The sequence below is a fragment of the Manis javanica genome, chromosome 10, assembly GCF_040802235.1.
Source record: "Manis javanica isolate MJ-LG chromosome 10, MJ_LKY, whole genome shotgun sequence".
Taxonomy (NCBI): domain Eukaryota; kingdom Metazoa; phylum Chordata; class Mammalia; order Pholidota; family Manidae; genus Manis; species Manis javanica.
In genome coordinates, this window is record NC_133165.1 from 75,217,255 (window position 1) to 75,229,470 (window position 12,216).

Here is a 12,216-nt window from a genome sequence, read left to right on the forward strand (position 1 = left end):
AATGGACCATTTTTCCTTTCATAGTCATTTGAGATGGCCTTAGGGTCATCATTTGAAATGTCAATTTTTACTAGGAGGTAAATGTAGAAAGTGTGACTTCTGGATTGTGAATTTCCTGGGTCCTACTTTGAAGGTGCAAACCTGTCTGTCTCTTGCTCTTAGAAGTGGGGGTAGAGAATACTTCTGATAATTGGCTTTTGTTAATTATAGCTTTGAATAAAAAAAGAAATATCCTAGTCAGCACATTTTTTAGGTAAAAAATTCGAGATATAAAGTTACCTCAGGGAAAAAAAGGGACTCCTTGAAACCTATTCTATAAACTATTTCAGAATTTGGGAAAATTTCAGGAAGCCCTCAGAAAGGACAAACACCAAGGGAGATTACCTACTTTCTTATCCTTTACCTCTCTTTTCATCTGTCCTTAGTCCCTCTCCTGCCTGCTTCCTCTGAGTCCCAGTCCCTTGTAACCAGGAGGCATACACAGAGCTCTCCATGGGTTGTCTGACTCTTGATACCAGATAACCTCTGGCTCAGATGCCCATTTCCCTGTGGCAGTTCTGTGACTTTTAGTTCACATTTCGAGAGAAATGGGTTGGGTTAGTCTAGTTCCTTTTTCAAAGCAGGCCTTACAAGCAGAAGTTGCTGGACAGTTTCTAAGACCACGAATGTTGGAGGTTTGCCTTCCTCAAAATCAATCCTCATTTAAAATGTGGCTGTAGAAGAGTTCATGACTGAGCTGAGGGGCAATAAATCTAAAATTCTCCCAAGGGTGGATCTTCTGTTCTGCCTCTTTTCTCTTAAAACTTGACTGGGAACATCCTCTGGTTGAGTTTGTGTTTGTTAATAGAGACTATACTGCTATTTGGGTTATTATCCATTAGTGGCTATCTGTTTTTCCCCAATAATTTTATTTTTCCATATAAAAATGGGACAGTTTTAGAAAACAGGCTTTGTAAAAATATCATCGGCACTTGGCTATTTCCTTCCTAATCATCCTGACTTCATAAATTATGCAAACTTTTGAAATTTCACTGAGCTTTTTAAATGACCATTTCTTTTAATTAGATTGCTTCAGCATGAAAATCTAAAAATGTGGCCTATTTTCTCAGTCTAATGAATTAAAGTGAGAAATTAGCTGTCTCAAAAAGTTTTTGTTTCAGCACATTTTTTTCCATTCAAAGTGATTTACAGCAACCTAAATTTGCATTTCAGATGACTATTGGTGCATGTAGGTTATGCTTTATTTCTGCTTAGAAGGTATAATGCAGACTCTCTTGGGAGCTAGTCATGCTGGGTAAGACTATTAAATACAAGCATATGGTGACAAACAAAATTTCAGCATCAATGAGACAAATAAAAATACAAGAAAGAACTGAAATTTAATGGAAAGGAAACCAAGTAGGAAACAAATTCACAACTTGATGCTAAGTTTACTCTTCTGTAGTGTAATCGTCAGTGTCAGATTAACATTTTTTTTACATGCATGTCATTTGACACAGTTAAATATACAGATTTCCTGAAATATGCAATTAAAACTTTAAAAAATGTAGATAATTTTCCCTAGTAGCTACATCTCTGTAATTTGTTGGTTGTATCATTTTGATGTTCTTTACATTAATTGTAAAAATAGAGATATCTAACATTTAAGTAATGCGATACAATTGAAAAGCAGTCTCCTATTTATTAGCTCATTTGGCCTTCATGAGGACTCTATTATAGAGTCATTTTAGAGATGAACAAGCCAGTCCTTTGAAGGGTAAATGGACTTGCTCAAGGGTTTACGCTATAGGCTCAGACTGTGGTATTTCAGCTCCAGAGCCCATGTCCTTTTGAGGGTACCAAGCATTGCATGTGGGGAGAGTGATAAACTTACAGTATTCTTCCACATTATCCAGAACTGTAGTCTGTGTATGTGTGTGGAGCTCTACAAAAAATTCACTGTACAATGATGTTTAAGACTGTGGCTTCTGAATGCAAACTGCCTAGATTCTTGTGTCTGGTTTTATCTTTTACTCACTATTTTACCTTGAGCTGGTTAACATTTCTGTAGCTCAGTTTCTGCATCCATAAGTTGGGGATAATTATAGCTTCCTCTTCAATGGTTGTGATGATAAAATGGAATAATACTTGGCATACAGTGCACTTTCAATACATGTGAGCTGTTCCCATTATTCCATAAGCTGCTTCCAGAGGGAGCAGATCACTCTTATGTATAGAATGTGCTATGCATAGCTTTATGCTCTTACTAACCTAAGGCCAGCAATCACTATTCAAGGTGAATGATTTGCATACATATTATTCCCTTGTGAACCCATTTTTCATACCTGTCCATCTATGATTGTTCACAGGTGATGAATAAAATGTGACCACATTAATATGTGTGCAGACATATATGTAAATGTATAATTATGTCTAATTATATATGTGTATGTATATTATATAATTTATAAAAAAATCTATGCAGGCATATAAACCAAATAATGTTTAATTTCTTGTTTGGTTATTGTTGTTCTGTGGAGAATTTCCTTTTGGGAGGTAAAACTTAGTTGGAAACAAAGGTTTTACTAAAATGCCTTAAAGGACTTCATTCCAGAATATGCCAGTCATAACAGTTTTGCAAAATATTTAAAAATATTAACATGTGGGAGCCAACATGGAGGCGTGAGTAGGACAGTGGGAATCTCCTCCCAAAAACATATATATTATTGAAAATACAACAAATACAACTAATCCTAAAAGAGAGAACAGAAGACACAGGACAACAGCCAGACTACATCCACATATGTGAGAGCCCAGCGCCTGGTGAGAGGGGTAAGATAAAACCCCCGGCCCAGGGGGACCCAAACACGCCTCCCCCCAGCTCCTGGCGGAAGGAGAGGTGTCGGAGTGGGGAGGGAGAGGGAGCCCAGGACTGCTAAACACCCAACCCCAGCCACCCGCAACAGAGTGCACACACAGTGCATGCATGGAGGGCTGGAAACTAGGGAAACAGGACAGCAAGACCACTGAGCGGGTTCCGAAGCTGACGCCCCTGTGACAAAGAAAAGCGAGTGCTTTTTGAAAGTCTTAAAGGGACAGGGATGTAACAGCTGGACAGAAACAACACAGGTCACAGCCCAGTGGCTGGAAATTACAGGGAAAACTGGGCTCACTAGCCCCCTGGGCAACAGCTCTAAGACCCCTCACGGAGGTAAACATCCAAGCCCCCCGTCCATTACCCCTCCAGGAGCTGCAAAAGCAGAGAAGCAGCCTAAGGCAGGCCCCGCCCTCAGAAAGGGAGCTTCCTCCATATCGGCCAGGCAAGACACAAAGACCCAGTCTAAACGCAATTACCCAACAAAAGCCACTAGGGGTCACAGTTGTCCCAGTAAAGAAAGGCCAGTAGCAAGTGAAAAGTTTGGTCCCCCCAGCTGGCAGTCAATAGCACCTATCAACATGAAAACGCAAAAAAATATGATCCAGACAAGACTGAACCAGACAGCTTCAGCATCTGCTACATCTTCCCCTGAGAAGGAACCTGGGGAGATAGATTCAACCAGTCTTCCTGAAAAAGAATTCAAAACAAAAGCCATAACCATGCTGACGGACTTGCAGAGAAATATGCAAGAACTAAGGAAGGAGAATACAGAAATAAAACAAGCTCTGGAAGGACTTCAGAACAGAATGGACGAGATGCAAGAGATCATTAATGGACTAGACAACAGAGAACAGGAACGCAGAGAAGCTGATGCAGAGAGAGATAAAAGGATCTCCAGGAATGAAAGAATTCTAAGAGAGCTGAGTGACCAATCGAAACGGAACAATATCCACATTATAGGGGTACCAGAAGAAGAAGAGAGAGAAAAAGGGTTGGAAAGTGTCTTTGAAGAAATAATTGCTGAAAACTTCCCCAATCTAGGGGAAGAAATGGCCTCTCAGACCACAGAGGTACACAGAACTCCCATGACAAGGGATCCAAGGAGGGCAACACCAAGACACATAATAATTAAAATGGCAAAGATCAAAGACAAGGACAAAATATTAAAGGCAGCCAGAGAGAAAAAAAAGGTTACCTACAAAGGAAAACCAATCAGGCTATCATCAGACTTCTCAACAGAAACCCTACAGGCCAGAAGAGAATGGCATGATATACTTAATGCAATAAAACAGAAGGGCCTCAAACCAACACTACTGTATCCAGCACAATTATCACTTAAATATGAAGGAGGGATTAAACAATTCCCAGACAAGCAAAACTTGAGGGAATTTGCCTCCCACAAACCACCTCTACAGGGCATCCTACAGGAACTGCTCTAGATGGGAGCACTCCTAAAAAGAGCACAGAACAGAACACCCAACATATGAAGAAGGGAGGAGGAGGAATAAGAAGGGAGAGAAATAAAGAATCATCAGACCATGTTTATAATAGCTCAACAAGCGAGTTAAGTTAGACAGTAAGATAGTAAAGAAGCTACCGCTGAACCTTTGGTAACCACAGACTTAAAGCATGCAATGGCAATAAGTACATACCTTTCAATAATCACCCTCAATGTAAATGGACTGAATGCACCAATCAAAAGACACAGAGTAATAGAATGGATAAAAAAGCAAGATCCATTCATATGCTGCTTACAAGAGACTCACCTCAAACCCAAAGACATGCACACACTTAAAGTCAAGTGATGGAAAAAGATATTTCATGCAAACAACAGAGAGAAGAAAGCAGGTATTGCAATTCTGGTTTCAGACAAAACAGACTTCAAAATAAAGAAAGTAACAAAAGATAAAGAAAAATAAAGAAAGTATCTAAAGATAAAGGACTCAGTCCAACAAGAGGATATAACCATTATAAATATATATGCACCCAATACAGGAGCACCAACATATCTGAAACAAATACTAACAGAACTAAAGGAGGAAATAGAATGCAATTCATTCATTCTAGGAGACTTCAACACACCACTCACTCCAAAGGACAGATCCACCAGACAGAAAATAAGCAAGGACACAGAGGCACTGAACAACACACTAGAACAGATGGACCTGATAGACATCTACAGAACTCTACATCCAAAAGCAACAGGATACACATTCTTCTCAAGTGCACATGGAACATTCTCCAGAATAGACCACATACTAGGCCACAAAAAGAGCCTCAGTAAACTCCAAAAGATTGAAATCCTACCAACCAACTTTTCAGACCACAAAGGCATAAAACTAGAAATAAACTGTACAAAGAAAGCAAAAAGGCTCACAAACACATGGAGGCTTAACAACACGCTCTTAAACAATCAATGGATCAATGACCAAATCAAAATGGAGATCCAGCAATATATGGAAACAAACGACAACAACAACACAAAGCCCCAACTACTGTGGGACACAGAAAAAGCAGTCTTAAGAGGAAAGTATATAGCAATCCAGGCATATTTAAAAAAGGAAGAACAATCCCAAATGAATGGTCTAATGTCACAACTATTGAAATTGGAAAAAGAAGAACAAATGAGGCCTAAAGTCAGCAGAAGGAGGGACATAATAAAGATCAGAGAAGAAATAAACAAAATTGGGAAGAATAAAACAATAGCAAAAATCAATGAAACCAAGAGCTGGTTCTTCGAGAACATAAACAAAATAGATAAGCCTCTAGCCAGACTTATTAAGAGGAAAAGAGAGTCAACGCAAATCAACAGAATCAGAAACGAGAAAGGAAAAATCACGACAGACCCCAGAGAAATACAAAGAATTATTAGAGAGTATTATGAAAACTATATGCTAACAAGCTGGGAAACCTAGGAGAAATGGACAACTTCCTTGAAAAACACAACCTTCCAAGACTGATCCAGAAAGAAACAGAAAATCTAAACAGACCAATTACCAGCAATGAAATTTAAGTGGTAATCAAAAAACTACCAAAGAACAAAACCCCCGGGCCAGATGGATTCAACTCAGAATTTTATCAGACATACAGGGAAGACATAATACCCATTCTCCTTAAAGTGTTCCAAAAAATGGAAGAGGAGGGGATACTCCCAAACTCATTCTATGAAGCCAACATCACCCTAATACCAAAACCAGGCAAAGACCCCACCAAAAAAGAAAATTACAGACCAATATCCCTGATGAATGTAGATGCAAAAATACTCAATAAAATTTTAGCAAACAGAATTCGACAGTATATCAAAAGGATCATACACCATGACCAAGTGGGATTCATCCCAGGGATGCAAGGATGGTACAACATTCGAAAGTCCATCAACATCATCCACCACATCAACAAAAAGAAAGATAATAACCACATGATCATCTCCATAGATGCTGAAAAAGCATTTGACAAAGTTCAACATCCACTCATGATAAAAACGCTCAGCAAAAGGGGAATAGAGGGCAAGTACCTCAACATAATAAAGGCCATTTATGATAAACCCACAGCCAACATTATATTGTACAGCGAGAAGCTGAAAGCTTTTCCTCTGAGATCGGGAACTAGACAGGGATGCCCACTCTCCCCACTGTTATTTAACATAGTACTGGAGGTCCTAGCCACAGCAATCAGACAAAACAAAAAAATACAAGGAATCCAGATTGGTAAAGAGGAAGTTTAACTGTCACTATTTGCAGATGACATGATATTGTACATAAAAAACCCTAAAGACTCCACCCCAAAACTACTAGATCTGATATCGGAATACAGCAAAGTTGCAGGATACAAAATTAACACACAGAAATCTGTGGCTTTCCTATACACTAACAATGAACCAACAGAAAGAGAAATCAGGAAAACAACTCCATTCACAATTGCATCAAAAAAAATAAAATACCTAGGAATAAACCTAACCAAAGAAGTGAAAGACTTATACTCTGAAAACTACAAGTCGCTCTTAAGAGAAATTAAAGGGCACACTAACAGATGGAAACTCATCCCATGCTCGTGGCTAGGAAGAATTAATATCGTCAAAATGGCCATCTTGCCCAAAGCAATATCCAGATTTGATGCAATCCCTATGAAACTACCAGCAACATTCTTCAATGAACTGGAACAAATAATTCAAAAATTCATATGGAAACACCAAAGACCCTGAATAGCCAAAGCAATCCTGAGAAAGAAGAATAAAGTAGGGGGGATCTCACTCCCCAACTTCAAGCTCTACTATAAAGCCATAGTGATCAAGACAATTTGGTACTGTCACAAGAACAGAGCCACAGACCAATGGAACAAACTAGAGAATCCAGACATTAACCCAGACATATATGGTCAATTAATATTTGATAAAGGAGCCATGGACATATAATGGCGAAATGACAGTCTCTTCAGCAGATGGTGCAGACAAAACTGGACAGCTACATGTAGGAGAATGAAACTGGACCATTGTCTAACCCCATATACAAAAGTAAACTCAAAATGGATCAAAGACCTGAATGTAAGTCATGAAACCATTAAACTCTTGGAAAAAAACATAGGCAAAAACCTCTTAGACATAAACATGAGTGACCTCTTCTTGAACATATCTCCCCGGGCAAGGAAAACAACAGCAAAAATGAGCAAGTGGGACTATATTAAGCTGAAAAGCTGCTGTACAGCAAAAGCACCATCAATAGAACAAAAAGGAACCCTACAGTATGGGAGAATATGTTTGTAAATGACAGATCCGATAAAGGCTTGACGTCCAAAATATATAAAGCTCACCCACCTCAACAAACAAAAAACAAACCAATTAAAAAATGGGCGGAGGAACTGAACACAGTTCTCCAAAAAAGAAATACAGATGGCCAACAGACACATGAAAAGATGCTCCACATCACTAATTATCAGAGAAATGCAAATTAAAACTACAATGAGATATCACCTCACACCAGTAAGGATGGCTGCCATCCAAAAGACAAACAACAACAAATGTTGGCGAGGCTGTGGAGAAAGGGGAACCGTCCTACACTGCTGGTGGGAATGTAAATTAGTTCAACCATTATGGAAAGCAGTGTGGAGGTTCATCAAAATGCTCAAAACAGACCTACCATTTGACCCAGGAATTCCACTCCTAGGAATTTACCCTAAGAACGCAGCAATCAAGTTTGAGAAAGACAGATGCACCCCTATGTTTATCGCAGCGCTATTTTCAATAGCCAAGAATTGGAAGCAACCTCAATGTCCATCGATAGATGGATGGATAAAGAAGATGTGGTACATATACATAATGGAATACTACTCAGCCATAAGAAAAGGGCAAATCCTACCATTTGCAGCAACATAGATGGAGCTGGAGGGTATTATGCTCAGTGAAATAAGCCAAGTGGAGAAAGAGAAATACCAAATGATTTCACTCATCTGTGGAGTATAAGAACAAAAAAAAAACTGAAGGAACAAAACAGCAGCAGAATCACAGAACCCAAGAATGGACTAACAGGTACCAAAGGAAAAGGGACAGGGGAGGATGGGTGGGTAGGGAGGGAAAAGGGGGGGGGAAGAAAAAGGGAAGGGGGTATTAAGATTAGCACGCATGGGGACGTGGGAGAAAGGGGAGGGCTGTACAACACAGAGAAGACAAGTAGTGATTCTACAACATTTTGCTATGCTGATGGACAGTGACTGTAAAGGGGTTTATAGGGGGGACCTGGTATAGGGGAGAGCCTAGTAAACATAATATTCTTCATGTAAGTGTAGATTAATGATAACAAAAAAAAAAGAAAGAAAGAAAAGGGGGATTACTCCCTGATAGGTTAAAACTAACTGTAAATCAATGATTAATGCATGCTTTAAATATCCTTAATTTTCATCACTGAAAGGGTGTCAGATGATTGGCTATGGAGGTACATTTATCTGATAATATTCCTTTCTCTTAAGCAAAAAAAAAAAAGCAGTTCCTGTGTGGTGACCTCCAATGAGTTCTACACAATGGTATAAAGGGCATATCAAAGTGTAGGCAAAGGGTCTGTTTGTGTTTATACAGAGGATCAAAGCCTAATTTGGCTACCCAGAAAATGAACTAAGATACGATATGAAGAGGAACTTCCAACATCAGCACTCTCTGGAAGACTCATACCAGAAGATGATCATCAAAAAACCTCAACAAAGATCCAGGCGCTGCTACAGCTGTAGCATTCATCCCACCGGTTCCTGGACTTGCCATGGGAATGAAGAAGGAGATAACTAAGCTGGCTTGTGCATACAGTAAAACAACAAATTTGACTGGATCTATACTGCTGGAACTCAACCAAGAATTAGGAGAAGTGCAAGTTGTAATGCTCCAAAATCTTACAACTACAGACTATCTACTGTTAAAAGAACATATGGGATATGAACAGACCCAAGGAATGGGTTGTTTTAATTTGTCTGATTTCTCTCAGACTGTTCAAGTTCAGTTGGACAATATCCACCATATCATAGATAAGTTTTCACAAATGCCTAAGGTGCCTAACTGGTTTTCTTGGTTTCAGTGGAGATGGCTTGTAATTATAGGTCTGCTTTGGATATATGACTGTACTCCTATTATGTTAATGTGTGTGCACAATTTAATTAGTAGTTTAAAACCTATACATGTTGAAGGTGCTCTACAAGAAGATATGTCAAAGAAATAATCAATCTTCTCATGTTTTCTTCCACCTGCTACTTCTATAGCTTTTCTTCTTCCTTCCTAATTACAACCCTTAAATAGGATTCATACCTCATATCAAATTTACCGAGTATCATAATTCCTCCAAGTGGTAAAGATACCTCAAGACAAATGCTGGGCATAGAAGCCACAGGGCATAAATCTGCAAAGAAGTAAAAAGCTAACCTTTTCAAACAATAAGGCTTCTCTCTCACTTACCAATTTTACATTTCCCTGTATGGCCCCAGAAGATGACTGGTTAGCCAGAGACGGGTAAGATTCCTCAAGGGAGGAACAACCTAAGACAGGCACAGTCGCAGGGGGGCCATCAGGTGAGAAATTGGGGATCAACAGAGGTGAGGCTTAGAACCTCACCCCCCCTGTTCTGAGAGAAATCTTCTGCATCCATGGATGTTTTATTGCCCTTGTCTAGCTTGGATTAACACATAGTCTACAGGCACACACCTGATCATCTACATTTGCTCTCTTACAACACTAAACTATGTCTTCTACCTTCATCTTGCATCTACCTACCACTTAAGCATTTTATTAAAATTAATAATAATAAAGAGAGAAATGTGGTATCCACATATAAATCAAGTATAAAAATCAAACGAATATTCATATTTGACCTGATTATTTATAGTTCATAATGCGTGATCAAAACCAAAAGTTTCTGTGATGACTGCCCTTGTACTGTTCACCATGTAACTTATTCACTATGTAAGAATTTGTTCTCCATGTAAGAACTTGTTCGTTATGCTTCAGAAGATTGGAGACTGATGAAAATTAGGCTTGGGGTGGATTAATGATTGTTCATTGAGCATTGACTACCCTATACAGAATTTTATTGTTGTTAACAACCATTTGATCAATAAATATGAGAGATGCCCTCTCAAAAAAAATAAATATTAACATGTGATTTAAGAGGCGGTCTCCTAAGGCCGTGTTTCTGGGGTCAGTGATCTTATTGTTGAAATGAGACATACGGGTGACAACTTTGGCAGGCATCAGTCAGAGCTGGGTACGCCCTGGTACCTTGGATTTCACACGTGTCTCCAGTGTCCTTTCACAAACATGCAGGAAGCAACACTTTGTGTTTATGCATCACATCCAGGGAAGAAAGAATGGGAGAAAGGTAGGGTTTTTGTTGTTGTTATTGTTTGCTTGTGACTTGGGAATTGTGATATGAAGAAAGTTGTTTTATCTTTTTTTCATTTAAATCTTCTCCAGGGGGTCTTGTGTCATTTTGGTATGACGCTAATGGTCTGTGAAGTTTGTTTTGTTAATTTGGAAAGCCCTAATATTTGATTAGGTTAGTTTACATTGAGCTCTGAATCTGTATAGAGAATTCTAGTAACTGCTTGAATTTCCTACAGTCTCATTAACCTTTTAAAGGAAAACCACAGGAATTAGTTTTACCTTTTTAAATTGCTTATTTACCATTTATTAAACACATACCACATACTGAGCAGTTTACAAGAAAAATTGGTCTTTGTCTATAAGAATTTTTTTATCATGAGAAGACACAGTAGACAAATAAGAAACTTCTATCTATGTGTACTTATGCCAGGCTTAGGTGGACTAAATTTTGCTAGAAGACTCATTTCCCTGTTTTAAGGTATCTCATTCCACTTGGCATAGTCACCAGCATATATATATTAAAAAAATACTGAATATTCTCCCTACCGATGCCTTTGAACTCTTTGAGCACACGATTACCTGTCAGCTCATCAGTTCAGCCACCTACCTATCTATACCATCTATTCCCTTTAAAAAAGGTTAATTATCCCTCTCCCATTTCCCTACAAAAAGCTTTACACCTTCAGTTTCAGTAAGAAAAGCAAAGGCATGGAGAGACTTTTACAAAGCCCCTTCCCCCCAGGAAACTCAGCCTGTGTGGACTGTGCACTGTATTCACAGACAATGCAGGGGCAGGTCAGGGCAGAGAAGGCATGGTCAGCCCAGCTGGCTTTTCCTGGCCACCTTTACTCTCACTCTCAACACTTAGTACCATGTTCCCTGAAGGAGGCCTGGCTCTCTGTCCTCCCAGGGCAGCTTCTGCATTTCTTTCTCTTCATATACATTATGGGCATCCTTTCACCTCCTTCCTCCTCGAAGAAAGAAGCACGCTTTCTTCACCGGAGCTCTGACATGCCGCACTTAGCCACTGTAATTGCCCAATTGTAGAGTAATTTTTTATAATCCTTTGAATTATATAAATTTATAAACAACAGTTTCTTTCTTGTCCACATCCATCCTGCAATGACTCAAATAACCTGGAATGGCCCATGTTTTGAGGCATCATGCTTTACTGACTTATCCTCCCACTGACACGTTTGGAAAAATACATCCTCCTGAACAATCTAGGGAGACGCAGCAAGTCTACTGGGTAGTGAGGATGGGCCACGTTTTGTGGCAGTAACTCACAGCTTCAAAATTTAAGAGGTTTGTAAAAACTTAAGGTTTATTTCATGTCATATCACTTGGGGACTCAGGTTGATACAGTTCACACAGTCAACATAATTGGTTGCTCTGATCGGTGGGGAGAAATGCGGTGAATTATACACTAGCCCTTAAAGCATGCATGAGGACTGGTATCTTTCACTTTTGCTTATAACCGATTATATTATGCTAGCTTTCATTTTGTTGT

The 12,216-nt window shown here is 39.1% G+C and overlaps 1 protein-coding gene across 2 annotated transcripts in view; it reads left to right on the forward strand.

Moving 5' to 3' along the window:
• TAFA2 (TAFA chemokine like family member 2) overlaps positions 1-12,216 on the forward strand; it is a 439,934-nt gene that overhangs the window by 368,144 nt on the left and 59,574 nt on the right. The gene's annotated exons all lie outside the window — the stretch shown is intronic.